The sequence below is a fragment of the Pyxicephalus adspersus genome, chromosome 2 (genome assembly GCF_032062135.1).
Source record: "Pyxicephalus adspersus chromosome 2, UCB_Pads_2.0, whole genome shotgun sequence".
Lineage (NCBI taxonomy): Eukaryota > Metazoa > Chordata > Amphibia > Anura > Pyxicephalidae > Pyxicephalus > Pyxicephalus adspersus.
The window spans coordinates 107,972,709-107,987,150 of NC_092859.1; the positions used below are offsets into that span (position 1 = coordinate 107,972,709).

General features: G+C 41.8%; 1 protein-coding gene across 1 annotated transcript in view; it reads left to right on the forward strand.

The window, feature by feature from the left end:
- SEPHS1 (selenophosphate synthetase 1) overlaps nucleotides 1-984 on the forward strand; it is a 37,096-nt gene extending 36,112 nt beyond the window's left edge. Inside the window, exon 9 of the mRNA XM_072399052.1 lies at nucleotides 1-984. This exon is cut by the window's left edge and continues 442 nt beyond it. The gene's annotated coding sequence lies outside the window, so the exon portion shown is untranslated.
- Nucleotides 985-14,442: the final 13,458 nt, after the last annotated feature.

Genomic DNA, 14,442 nt, shown 5'->3' on the forward strand with positions numbered 1-14,442 from the left:
TTGTTTTTTTCTCCTTCCTGTTACATTAACTGAAGATGCACCTAATCATAAGGCAGCTTCTAAGTTGACGAATTGTTATCCGATACAGTTGATTCATTTTGAATCTATAGACACTTATCTCTTGCCGCATAGGCTCTTTTTTTAAAGGTGCTTTCACCCAGCACAGACATTGCCATTAGTAGTGTCAAACAAGAAGTTAGTGTCTTCATTTATATATGTGTATTTATCATTATTGGTCTGACAATGTTGGATGCCTTTCAAGTAAATGGAGAGGCAATAAATAAATAGATTGTGAATCCTGGCCGGAGGGTGCATGTTTGATGGCTTTTTTTTTTTATTCATTTTTTAACCCCTTGCAAGTTTAGACTTATTAGGGCTTCAACTCTTTATAGCCTTGTACCCTCCTTGACGTCTATATACATTGTTTAGTGAACTCCTCTATCTTGTCAATGCTAGTTTATGTTTCTACTACATTGGTGAGTACAAGGAGTACACATTATGCTTAAAGCACTTCTATTTAAGAAGATTTTTTTTTTTTTCTCTAGATCTGATATTTACCATATTAACAAATCTACTTTCATATTAGTAGCACATGCAAATCTCTTGCAGTGTGGTTAGATGTGTTAAAGTACAATATAATTGCAGACCACCTGCAAACAAAGTTAAAAGTTGCCTATGTCACTTCAGTAATTATGTGCGCACACGTAAATACAAAACCGTTTTTAAGTATAATCAATAACCTTTTCTGTTCTGTGGTTGGTAGTGTTTCATACATTTTTATATTTTGTATAGTGATTACATGCCTTTATATTTTTTCCTTTATAAATCAGCAGCTGTTAAGTAGTTGGTAGCTCTTTCCTTTCCAATTTTGGTGCATGAGTTTGTGATCTAATAAAACAAGAATTGACATTGCCAACATTGCAGCTTCAACTCCAAACTTGTTATTCAAATAAATATTTAATTTTTTTTATTGCTCTTGTACAACGTTTGAGTGGTTTTTCTTTTCTTGATGCTACAACCTGGAGTTTTCTTGTTCCTACATCCTTCTACGCTTACTAGAAGCTAAATACATTCATTTATTTTACAATGTAAAGTGTTGACAGAATTTATCATTCATATTTTCTATCAAATATATTTTTGTGCTACACAAAAGTCATATATTTACTTGTTTAACCCCCCTAGCGTTCTAATTCTGTCATTTCCCTGCAGGATCACCAAGCCCAAAAACAGCCAAGTGTCATCCTTGGTCACAGGTTCCCACTTTCTGCTTCTTGCAAACCTCAGGTGTGGAGCACCTTGTTGCTGTCCAGCGTACCTGCATAAAACAAAATAAATGTATTTTAGGATATGTTCTTTTATAGTGTGAAGGTGGCAAGTAATATGTTAGCAAACACAGAGCAGCATATACATTTGCATAAAAAAAAAAAAAAATTAGCACAAAATTTAAAAAGCAAACCCAGAGCAGCACACATGTTGGCAAAAAAAATTAGTAAAAAATTTCTAAAAGTTAGCACAGAGCAGCACACATGTTGGCATAAAAAAAAAAAAAAATTTCAAAAAGTTAGCAAACACAAGAGCGGCTTATCTGTTTGTCTCCGCAACAGTTTTTTCAATAACTTCATCAGTCAAAAACAACTTCAGGGAGTGCGCATGCGCAGCCGCCTGAGATGGCTGCTTCTTAGACGGCTCGGCTCCCTCCGGATCCCTCTCTGGCCTCCTTAACGCCGTGAATCGGCAGCCACGCGAGACAACGGCACGGACGGATCCCTTTGATCTCCCTGCATCTTTGGAGCATGGTAGGGAAGACCGGCACGAAACCTAAAGACCGCAATCCGCGGCCTCAGACTCTCCGGCCGGCCACTAAGATGGCGGCTCCCAGGGAGTCACACATGGCAGCAGCCCCGGGGGCACAGGAGGGGGGGGAGCAGCTCCCTTACTGATGTGAGGAGGGGTGTAATGGACAGGGGATGTGAGCAGAATGTCTCTCGCTCCCCTCCAGCAAATAATTTGGGCACGCAGGAGTGCTCCAGCCTGGAGCAGTCACAAAAGTCCCCTTCACAAATGTCCCCACAGGGAGGACAAGATGCAGCGCTTCATACAGGGGAGGATTCTTTGCTAAGCAGCCCCACTATACCATCACTGGCCACAGGCTCCAGATACAGTGTATTAATGCCAGACCCCATTGAATGCTCACCCCCCCATGATCTGCCAATGGAGGAGAACAGGCTTTACCAGAATATAGCAGGCCTATTGCAGTCAGAGTTGGCCAAAGCTACGGTGGCCATTACTTCTGAAGTGCGCCAAGATCTGCAGTCATTGGGTGCACGCATTGATATGTTTGAGAAAAAAGTGGATGAGACAGTGGCTGAGGGCTGCCGGAGTCGATTAAGGATGTCACGGGTGCAGTGAGGCATTTTTTACAACAGCTCTTACCGGACTTACCTGAATCGCATCTTCTACTGGACAGGGCTCACAGGGCTTTGATGGCTCCTAAACAGGATGGTCCTCCTAGGGATGTGATTGTAAAACCACACTACTTTACTACTAAAGAGGCGCTGTTAAAGGTTACCAGAACCTTAGATCATATTGAGATGGAGGGGCACCCGGTTCAGATTTTTTCTGATATCTGACCGTTTACTATACAGCGCAGGAGTGCGCTTAAACCTCTGTTGCAAGTGCTGATTGATAATAAGATTAGATATAGATGGGCCTTTCCCTTAAGACTGATTTTTCAACTACAGGGGAAAAGTTTTTCCTTTTCCTCATTTGATGAAGGTGAACAACTTCTCAAAGATTTGCATTTGATCCAGGGGGCTGACAGCCGCTTCACACCGGACAGGGAAGCATCTACTTCTTTATACCCCCTTTGGAACAAGGTCAAAATGCCTGGAAAGCACTCGCAGAAGGCTTCCTAAATAACTCCTACGGACGCTATTCTACCCTTTGGTGGGGCTGTGCCTCCATAATATGTTCTACACTATTTTAATGTGTTTGCTAACTAAACCCCAAGCTGGAGAACCTGGGTTATTTTAGATCCAGGCTGATAGATTGAGGTTGTTGGCTGTCCACTCGGGGTTTCTAAGGAAATGCTTGTTATGTTCAAAGTGTGCTGCCTTACCCTATTTGATTTACTGGTGTTGTTCTTTATGGAGGTGTCTCCATTCTCCTAATCAGAAGTTGGATTATACAATATTGAATATTGGTTTTGTTTTTTTTCTTTATTTTTGTACTTTTTCTCAAGTGGCTGCCGAGCCATCATCAACCATGAGGTCCCCCGGGTTAGTTGCTACAATACTATGTTGAATTTTTTTTTTTTTTTTTTTTTTTGCAGGGGTCCTGATGTGTTCAGACTTGATTCTTAGAGGACGTGGGATTTGGGGGGTTACACATGCCCTCCGGTTTTGGGGAATTTGCTTCGGGCCCTATTTATTTACCTGGGCCTGTGGGAAATCTCCCTGACGAGATGGAGCTTGATGGAGCTCCTGGGAGCACAGGGGATGGGGCTGCCCCTCGGGACCTTGGATCGATTGTTTTCCGGGGTTCGGGGGGGCACTCTATCCTCTCTGGTTTACATTGTAACGTTTGGCTGTGTCAAATGTTTTCGTTTGTCTTGACTTTTTTGTCTTGTTTGTCTTGTCTTTGTCTTGGTAGTCCCCTTCTTGTTATTCCTGATGGTGGAGGAAGTTTTCTGCTGTTTGTGCTGTCATTTTATCCCTATGTCGTCTGACGCTCAGGCTGGGTCTGTGACCCTTAATAAGTTGACGTTACTTTCTCATAATGTCCAGGGCCTTAATTCCCCAGTCAAGAGATCTAAGGCATTTCATTATTATAATTCACTAAAAGTTGATATTCTAGCTTTACAGGAGACTCACTTTACCAACAATTCTGCCCCGAGGTATTTTCATAAAAATTACCCTATTTTTTACATGGCCAATTCTGATAAGAAGAAATGTGGGGTTCTCCTATGTTTTAATAAAAGTCTGAATTTTGAACCACAAGAGGTTTTTAGGGACCCGGGGGGCAGGTTTCTGGCAGTTATTGGCTATGTTGGTATACAGCTGATCACAGTGGTATCCAATTATGTGCCCAATGAAGGTCAAGTGGCATTTTTCCCTAACCTCCTGGGTGAAATTTTGCCCAAAGTACAGGGCTCCCTGATCTTGCTAGGTGACTCTAATCTAGCTCTTGATCATATTTTAGATAAATCCAAATTGGGCAGATATAAGGACCCCCCGAAAAAGAGCCATGGTCTCTCGCTCCTATTGCGACAATATGACCTGGTTGACAGCTGGAGGGAACTGAATCCATCAGCTAGGGACTACACGTATTTTTCAGCGGCCCATGACCAGTATACGTGCATTGACCATGGCTTTGTTCAGTCTTGTCTGCTCCCTAATATTCTGGGGGCCAAGATTTTGTCCACGCCTTGGTCTGATCATGACCCATTAGCAATTTACCTTTCAGGTTTTGTCCCCCCACAGACTGAGTTTCGCTGGAGACTTAATGAAAGCTTGGTTTCAGACCCGCTGGTGAAGTAAGAAATAGAATCATCGCTGAGTAACTTTTTTCGGATAAATATGGCGACTGATACTTCTCCAGCCATCAATTGGGAAGCCCACAAAGCCTATATCCGAGGGGAGCTGATCAAACTAGGAGCTTCACGCAAGAGGGCCCACAACAAACTGATTGAAACTGGCCTTAATGAATACCACCAGTTACAGCGACAACATAAGACCAACCCTCAGTCCGTGCCAAAGTCTCAGTTAGAGGCTAAACGCACTGCACTTAACCTACTACTCACTACTAGGGCGGAAAAATCGATTCGATGGTTAGCCCATAAATTTTATCTGTGGAACGATAAACCGTGCAGTCTTTTGGTAAATAAACTTACCCCCAGACCCAAATCACAAGCGTTCCCTAAAATTAAGGTTAGGGATGGTAAGTTATCTGAAAAAATCTGGAAAAAATACTGACAGCATTTGAAGATTTCTATGGCAATTTATATAGCTCTAATGACTCTATCACTGATTTGAATATTGATAGGTTTCTTAATAGGCTTGATCTACCTAAATTACATCCCAAACATAGGGCACTTCTGGAACGACCATTCATGCCTGAGGAAATACATGGGGTGCTTAAATTTCTTAAATTGGGCAGCTCACCTGGCCCCAATGAATTCTCTAATTTATACTACAAAATGTTCTGCCCTATTCTGGCGCCACACTTGACAGACTATTTTAATTATCTCCGTGATGGACACTTACTGCTAAGAGATGCCAATAGAGCCTATATTAGCGTTTTCTTTGTGTTCTGGCCTAAAGGTGAATAAATCTAAGTCCCAAGCTATTAATATAAATATCCCTTTGGGAATGCTAGAGGGTGTGCGTAAAAGGTTTAACTTTCATTGGCAAGAGGAGTCCATTCAGTATCTGGGCATACTGTTGACTCCTTTGTATAGTAGCCTTTATAAGGCTAATTATACAGGTTTGTTTAACAAACTCCATGCGGATCTGCGTAGGTGGTCCTGTGCTCCTCCCTCATGGCTAGGACGGATAGCGGCTATCAAGATGAACTTACTCCCCAGATTACTTTATTTGTTTCGCACGCTCCCGATTCAGGTCCCCGTAAAGGAATTGGAATTTTTACAGGCTAAAATAATGCATTTTATTTGGGCTGGGAAGAAGGCCAGAATACGAAGAACTACTCTTTTTGCACCAAAGCGAAAGGGTGGTCTGGGGGTTCCAAATTTGAAATACTATTATGTAGCAGCTCAGATAGCACAGACCTCGTTGAGCACTTTACATGGAGCTCGTCCCCAATGGGTGGACATAGAGAATCAAGACAATTTCCTGGGATCAATAGAATCCCTGATGTGGCGTAAGAAAAGTGGCCGAGGGACTGTGTTAGCTCCCGCATTATCCCACTCCCTGCAGGTTTGGGATAAATTCAAACATTATCAGCAACTTACCTCATCCCATAAAGCTCTGACACCACTATGGAACAATCCGGAATTCCCACTGGGATTAAGTTTATCTAATTTCCATTGGTGGATCTCTAAAGGTTTCAGGAGGGTGAAGGATCTTATCGATGTTAGGGCAGTGTTTTCCTGGGAACATTTAGTAGTTTTGAAATTCCTTCCTCGGAATATTTTCGCTATAGACAATTGTCCTCATATATCAATACAGTAATTAAAGCGGCCCCGAGTCCCATGCGTTCCTCGGTATTTGAAAGCACGTGCCTTTCTCTAGCCTCAACCAAAGGTCAAATTTCAGTGTTCTTCTCGGCCTTAGTAGCCCCAACTGATAAATTGCAATACATGAGGGATTGGGAATCTGAATTGGGTTTTACATGGGATCTGGAAGACGGGTGGGATAGAGTGGATTACCTCTCCAGGATCTCCCTGAATTCGGCACTGATAGAAGCCAACCATAAGGTAGCTCTTAGGTGGTATCTCACACCAGACAGGCTAGCGAAAATGTTCCCTTCCACTTCTCATTTCTGCTTTCGGGGCTGTGATGCTAGAGGTTCAATGCTTCATATTTGGTGGTCATGTCCTATAGCCAGAAGATATTGGGTCAGAGTGTTCGATCTGATATCTACCGTTCTCCATCAACCGACTGGTAGCACTGTTGAAGCAGCTCTGTTTAGCAGGCTTGATATGTCCCTCCCTGATCCCTCCAAAAAATTGATTGGCTTGATATTACTGGCGGCCAGAATTTCCCTGGCCAAAGCATGGAAGTCCCCCTCGATATCTTTAGACCGTATACACACCAAATTGAACTGGATTATGATTAATGATAGATTGACCCACACTCTAAAGAATTCGCTGGATAAATTCGAAGATATATGGGAACCTTGGATCATATTTAACAATACGTGATATAGATTCAGCCTCTCTGGTGAGATATAATACTCTCATGTGAAAGGTCTGCACAACTTCCTCTCCCCTCTCCTCCCCTCCTGGTAGTTTAATTGTTTTTTGTTTTGTTTTTGTTTTGTTTTATAACAGGAGCACAGGCTTGGTCTATCTTACTGTTTAAAATTTTGATGTGTATGGGTTTACCTTTATCAACAAGTTCAGATGGTATGTCATGTTCCCTAATTCTTTGATCTCAGGAATTTATTCCTCATAGATATACCAGGATTATAGCAACTCTGTGGTTCAGACACTGTATGAATCATTATTCTATGTCCATACACGTACATCTATACTTTGCCGACCCTTGTTCAGTTAATCTTGTTATTACCTTGTTTTTTATGTTGACTTAATTGTATTTGTTCCTATAAAATTCAATAAAAATATTGAAATACAAAAACAACTTCAGGTATGCCAGGGGGTCGTCGCATTCAGCCTCAATTTTCATCCCAGGTGCGCCAGTAAATGGAAATCTTGGCGGTGCTGCCTGGTCCGCATCAAGGTCAATAGGACACCATGTGCGCACAGGTTCAGAATCATCGCTCAGTTCACTTTTGCTGTCCGATGACAAATTTCCTGGTGAATCGCTATCGCTCGATTCCACAAGGGACTCAAAATCGCTATCGTTGCTTTCAAATTCCTCCAAAACAGTGCTTGCGCCGGCGAGATGCTGTTTGGATGCCATGCGGTCTCCAGCAAACAGTCAGGAACATCAAGGTCAAAGACAAAGTGATATATTCAGGAAGTGATTTATAAGCCATCAAAAGGTCAGTTGGAGGTCAGGGACAATAGTGGGCAAAATGAAAATCAGGGCACTGGGCAATGATGCTTGGTGCACCCCGGGTCATGCGGGCAGGAGAGCAGCTGCAGTAGATGCAATTCTTATCTCTTATTGTGTGTTTTGTGGTGTATTTCACTAAAAAAAATTTAAAAGCAGATTACATAGTAATCTGCTTTTAAATTTCCCGCCCCCACAATCCATCACTCCACCGCATCACCCGGAAGATGTCACACAGATATATATCACATGGACGTAGTTATTAGTAGTAACCCCTACAATAACTCAGTAACTACTTAGTACAAAATACATCAAAACAATATAGAAATAATAGCATAAACATATACTGAGACATATACCAAACAATATAAGAAGCAATTCAGGAATGTGTATAGCTACCTGCTAAGATGTTGTGGGGTACCCCATGAGCTAGGTTCCCTAAGAAGACTCTTCCCCCATCATTCTAGTTCCCCTTTTATATGTTTAAGTTCCATTAGGTAACATTGGGACTCCTTGATTGGTTAGTGGGTGTGTTTGGTACAATGATCATCAGTTGGCACACACCCCACTAGATTAGGATTGTTTAATGTAATTTGATGGACCTCCCAACTAAATTTGATATAAAACATCTCCAGCTGGAATCTATGTTTAGGGGTCTATAAATGTCCAGCTGCGTCATATACATATTCATAAAATAAACAATTGTTGGGTGCAACAGACCCCCGCTTGTGGCTATCGGAGCATTAGCCACACCTAAGACAACAATTGTTTATGTCGGGATTCCATTAACCTTTCCAAATTCTTCCGTTGCAACCTGAGTAGCCGAGTTAAATATATAATCATTCCTATCATTATTATTAGAAGTATGCCTTGTATCGCTAAGAACCCTTTAATTCCCAATTCTAACCCTGTATTTGTAAGAACAATGCTATAGTCCCCATCATGCAACAATTCATTCAACCTGGTCTCTGTTTTATTCATGTTGTTACTAATTTGGATTACGTGTGTGTCTTTCTTTGCTAACAATTGCTGGAGATTCAAAGAGAGAGACTCTATTTGTACATCAAATATTGGGAGATATGGTTCAGGGTTTGGAATATCAGGGGTACTATCAATCTATATATTCTTCCCTGACAATGGGTATAGGGGTAATGACTGTGTCCCCGATGATGGTGTACTCTTGTGGAATAAAGCAAAAATTGGAATAGGGTATCGGACATGACTGACCCCCATAGAGAAAGGACTTATGGTTTGTGACTACGCAGTACATCCCCTCCATGTTATATGTCACTCTGGACTTAGGTGTCCTCCATCTCACCAGTTTCACTGGCCAGTTGGTGTCCATATCTGCTGTGGACTGGCCTGGCCATCCCGGCTTTGGTTCTGGTCCCCCCCTCCGGGTGTCATCTCTCTCATTGCTCAAGCCACAAACTGGTGTGTCTATATCAAACACATCACAGTGACACAGATATCGATTGTCTTTTACTGTGCAGCAGGCCGTATGAGGAGCTTTCCATCTTCCTTGGACCTGTACTAAAAGTTCTCGGAGGTTCAGTCTCTCCTTGTAGATGTCATTTTCCAGGTAGCCAAGGGAATGTATGCTGGCCAGTTTATCATAGACCTCGTCTTGCATATCAAAGACCGGCAGTGACATTGTGAAGGACACATAGAGCAAGTCTTGTTGTGAACATGGGGGTTCTTTCTTAAGGCACTCGAACGGGCCTCTATTTGGGTGTGGTGCCACTATCCCTAAATTTCTAATTGTGGAGACTGGCACTGGTTGGCATCTGTCTCCTGTACTTACATTCATTCCACCACTACTTTTAGTGTGAGTACAATACCATTGAGTTAGGTCATTATCCCTCAGGACATCAGGGATCCTGCCAGTCTGTATATCCCGGAGGAATCAACTAACTTTGGTTAGGACAAAATCCCCATATGCCGTACATATAACTTCTCTCCCTATACTATTATCCCTAGCTCACTGGTTGTTCACATCTATTATTTCATTAATCTTTTCCTGGGTTTTAGCGAAAAGTTGGGCAATGTCTTGCATATTGTAGATACTGAATCTCTCCTCGTTAGCCAAGCCTTCAATACCCTACAGAACAGGTTTCAAGATTTGCTGTCCCTCTCTTTGCTCAAAGTTTCCAATATGTCTGCGAATGGCAGCCAAATCGGCTCGATTCCAAATAGACATTCCAGAACCGAAGACACGTATTTCCCTTACTATGAGAGACCCATTGGGAAAAGCATGTACTCTACGTCCATAATTGGTGGAGTTCCCTTGAGTTCCTTGATTCCAAGCTTTGTCTTTGTCAGCTGGACCCCACCATGACACGCTTCCCCCATCAGTTCCTACAACTGCCACAGGTAATACTACACTTTGTCCCTCCACCCCGTACACAGGATTATCTTCAATGGTCACTCTGATGTTTGGTTCTTTGTGTTCTCCATGGCCATCTCGGAGTAGCGCGATGAGGATGATTAACCCCAGGGAGATCTTCATTCCTTGGATGTAACCGTGATTCCCAGGAATGACACAGATTCTTGCAGTAGCTGTGCCTTGGTGGGGTTGCACTTTAACCCGGCTTTCTTCAGGACCTCCAGTAGTTCATCCAGTAGTCGTAAATGATCCTCCTTACTGCTTGTGGCTAAAAGCAAATCGTCCACGTACTGAAAAAGATTCTTAGGTGCAGAAAAATTAGCTACAATATCTTGCGTGGTGGCATGGAAAAGGGAAGGGGAGTTATGGAACGCTTGTGAGAAGCAGACAAATGTGTACTGTACTCCCAGAAATGTAAATGCAAATTTATATTGGCACTCTTCTGAAAGGGGAAGAGACTAAAACCCATTTGAGATGTCCAGGACAGTGAAATATTTATGTTCTGGGTTAGGCATACTTAGGACATCGGGGACTGAAGCCACTGTGGGTGCACAACTCGGGGTGACCTTGTTCAACTTCCGGTAATCAATGGTCAACCTCCATGAATGGTCCCCTTTCCTGATGGGCCAAATTGGTGCATTGTTGGTGAACATACATACTCTGATTACACTTTGATCTAATAGGGATTCAATGGTGTCTTTGAGGTAACTGACGGCTTCTTGCGGAAACGAATATTGTTTGTGTAGAGGGGGGTCAGGTCCGGTGACATGAATCAATTTGTCCACCCTACCACAATCATGTTTATGTTTAGCAAAAGCATCTTTGTGCTTGGCTAAAATGGGCAGCAGTAATTCTTGCTCAGCATGATCATTTGTAATGACTGATAAGTCATATTTTGTGTCATTCAGCTTTATGGCTGCAATGGAATGAGAGTCAGGAATAACCACTGGATTAATCTGATCAGTGGGAAGACCCTGCAGTAACAACCGATTTGGCATATCAATAATGCATCCAATTTGATTTAAAAAGTCAGAGCCTAGAAGGCTTGTTCTGTTGGGTAGAGGCATTAGAGCTAAATGTTGTTTTACTGCTGATTGCCCAATTCGGATATGCAAAGGTTTTGATAATGCACACTCTACATTGTGCCCAGCAAAGCTTTGTAAATGTAGTGGCTTTCCTGAGGACAATGGAGAGGAAATGGGTTGTTCTTCATGTAAAATGGAAATTGCGCTCCAAGTATCAATAATCAAGTATCAATGTTTGATCTTTTTTTAATGCTCGTACCTGAGGGCGCCCACACCTATCTAAAGCAATAGGGGCTATGATTTAAGGGCCAGGTGCTAGTCACTGCTGATGCTGGGTTGAGGGTGCTAATTTCATATCACCTTCTGAGGACATCTGTAATGCCCTAAGTTGTTGCCTCAATTGTGCATATGTGGGGGCATCTTGTATTTTCTCTTTTCCCTTGGCTCCTGCTCCTTGCCCAAAATACTCTCTACTACTAGGGGTAGGCTTTCCCCTGAACCCTCTGCCTCGCGATGATGTTCCTCGGTTCCAGTTAGGATTAAACGGAGGACCATAAACCTCTGGGTGAGAAAGGGGACCTTCTACAGTGGTAGCTTTTCCCTGTAGGGCTGCTACCTTTCTGACTATATGTCTTTCTTCTTTTTCTGTAAGCCTATACTGTCTGAATGCCTGTATGGCCTGGAAGGACCTGCGGATTATACCTACAATATCCTCATAGGTCTGTTTCTTGAGGTCTATCAAATGTTCACACATTTTGCCCGAATTACAGGATGGGCATTCTGGATGAGAAGACTTTTATATTCTAGATCTTCTCGGGTGGCCTTTGAGTTATTAGTATTATAGGCTGCCCATAACCTATTTGCATACACCAGGGGGTTCTCCTCATTCTGTTGTTTAATTTGGTACGCTACCATTAACCCTACGGCTGTGGGGTTAATCACGGTTTGCAGCTCCTCTATAGTTTGCTGATAACTCCCTTTGCCCTCCTTGATGAGATCTGGCAAAGCATTCCAGGTGTGGGGATCAATAGTTAATTGCAATACCTTCACCTGGTCACTAGGATTCATTAGGCCCAAAAGTGCACACCTCTGTTGTACATTCGTGGCATGGGATGTAAAATGCTCCTGTGATTTAAATTTTCCAATGAACTCCGCCACACTCATGAGTGTTTTTAAAGGCTGATTATGGTAGTTCACCTCTCTACCTTCTTCATCAAACCCCAAAAATGTTTTATCCCCCTCAGGGGAGGAGAATAATCGGGCTCTGCACTGGATGGGCGGGGTAGTTGCCTCTATGGCTAAGGGGTTTTGATCTGTGCTCGGATCCCGGCCTTTCCCCCCTATGCCATCTCTATTCTCCTGTTGGCCTGTGAGTTCTCCCATGGCAACAGGAAAAGGAGCATTCATCTCAAAGGATACTTCTTCCCAATAATCCTCATATCCGTCCTCTTCCCCCAATTCATATGCACATGTTGGGGCTGTGGCTTTCTCTTTGTCCAGACTGTGAGCTAATGCGGCTTGTCCTTTAAGAATGGAAATAGTTTGTATCAGCTGAGCGTCCACTTAGTGTGGTCAATGGGTTTGCCTTTTTTAATTTCTGTTATTTGTTCTTGCGTAACTCTGTAAGCACTGGTAATGTGACCACGCTCAGCCTCAGATTTTGCTAATAACTGTTTATATTTGGTTGATTCCTCTTGAGATGATCTATACTTTTTAGTTTGTTCATCATTAGAGGATTTAATCATATCATTTAGGATAAAAGTGGTATTTACCCGGCTTTGTAAATTCTGGTTGTCTGCTTCTATTTTTATTCTTTTCTCTTCAGAACTTTGCACCAGGTCTTCTAATTTCTTAATTTTAGCACTCATGGCCATGCAGGCTGCATACATGCCTGCTGTTGCTAGACTTTTCAACTTCTTATTCTTTTTAAATGTCTTAGTTTGTTGGTCGAATAACTCCTGCACATACGACCATGGTGCTTCCTGGCCTTTAGCATCTGAGGCAAACTCATTACTTTTATGCTTAAGCGTGTATGCTGATACAAAAGTTTCCAATGTGGACAAGGCAGCCATTTCCCTCAATGTGTGCACTGAATTTACAAATAAGTGGTTGACGTTCCAATTATTTATAAGTTTACACTAGCACAAGGGGAGGAAACAAAAAAACAATGCCTAGTAAGATGTATATTATATATATATATATATCCTTACAAGCTACCTTAAATCACCAGCTTGGGAAGTTATATTAATCCCTGTTCGTTATCACTCAGATAAACAATCAATTCTATTTCCTCAGACACCTGGTACAGTAACAAAGGCCTACTCCCCCAATGCATCCTTCTTACTAAATTAGTCTATGCACAGATCACAGCCGAACAGCAACAAGTCTCACTAACACAGTGAGTGTATGGGGAGTAGCACTGATAAGTTTGTTACTTAACAATGGAGAGTGATATCTGCAATCACACCACCACACCACAGAGCTAAGAGTGCCATGGAACCCCCCAGGAGTGCCATATATCCCGCCCTGAGTAAAATAGGTTTCCTGTCCAAACACCACTTTCCTGCATTGCCTTCCTGGTAGTTAAATACACTCTAATTACTAGGATATCTCCTACAGTGTATTGTAACAATAATATCCCTGCACACATACATATACATACATATATATATATATATATATATATATACATATATATAGATATATATACACACACACACACATCTATTTACATATTCATAAACTAAACAATTGTTGGGTGCAACAAGCTTTAATGCCCAGTTATATTCTGTGCTTCCAGAAAAGCATCCAGCTTTTTCTAAAAGTAAAACTCCTAATTAGTGTATGGTGTAAAAACATTACCAGATATATCTATATACACGAAGAAAAAGCACTCTGAATATAGGTACCCACTTTTACTTTAAAAAAAAAAGGGGGGGGGGTTGGACTACAATAATTTTGATATAAACCTAGGGCACAAACTGCAACCTTGGCGAACATTCAAAATTGTAATCAACAGAATTGTCAACAAAATTAATGTAAATAAAAAAAATCCATTGCTTTTTATTTGTAAAAAAGGAAAAATTATAATTGCATGGACTCAGTTAGAGGTAAAGGTCTTTTGTACTTTTGATTTGGCTATGGGTCACTTTCTTTTAAATGATAAGTTAATTATTGTTGGCTGCCAGTAGATGAACCTGCATTTTATTTGCATCCCTGTAAAATAGTGTAAATCGACATTGGAGGATTAACTTGTGATGGTTTTCTCTAACAAAGCAATATGGCTTTGGAAAGCACCAAATTATTAAAAATATAATTACATTCAGGCTGGCAGTGA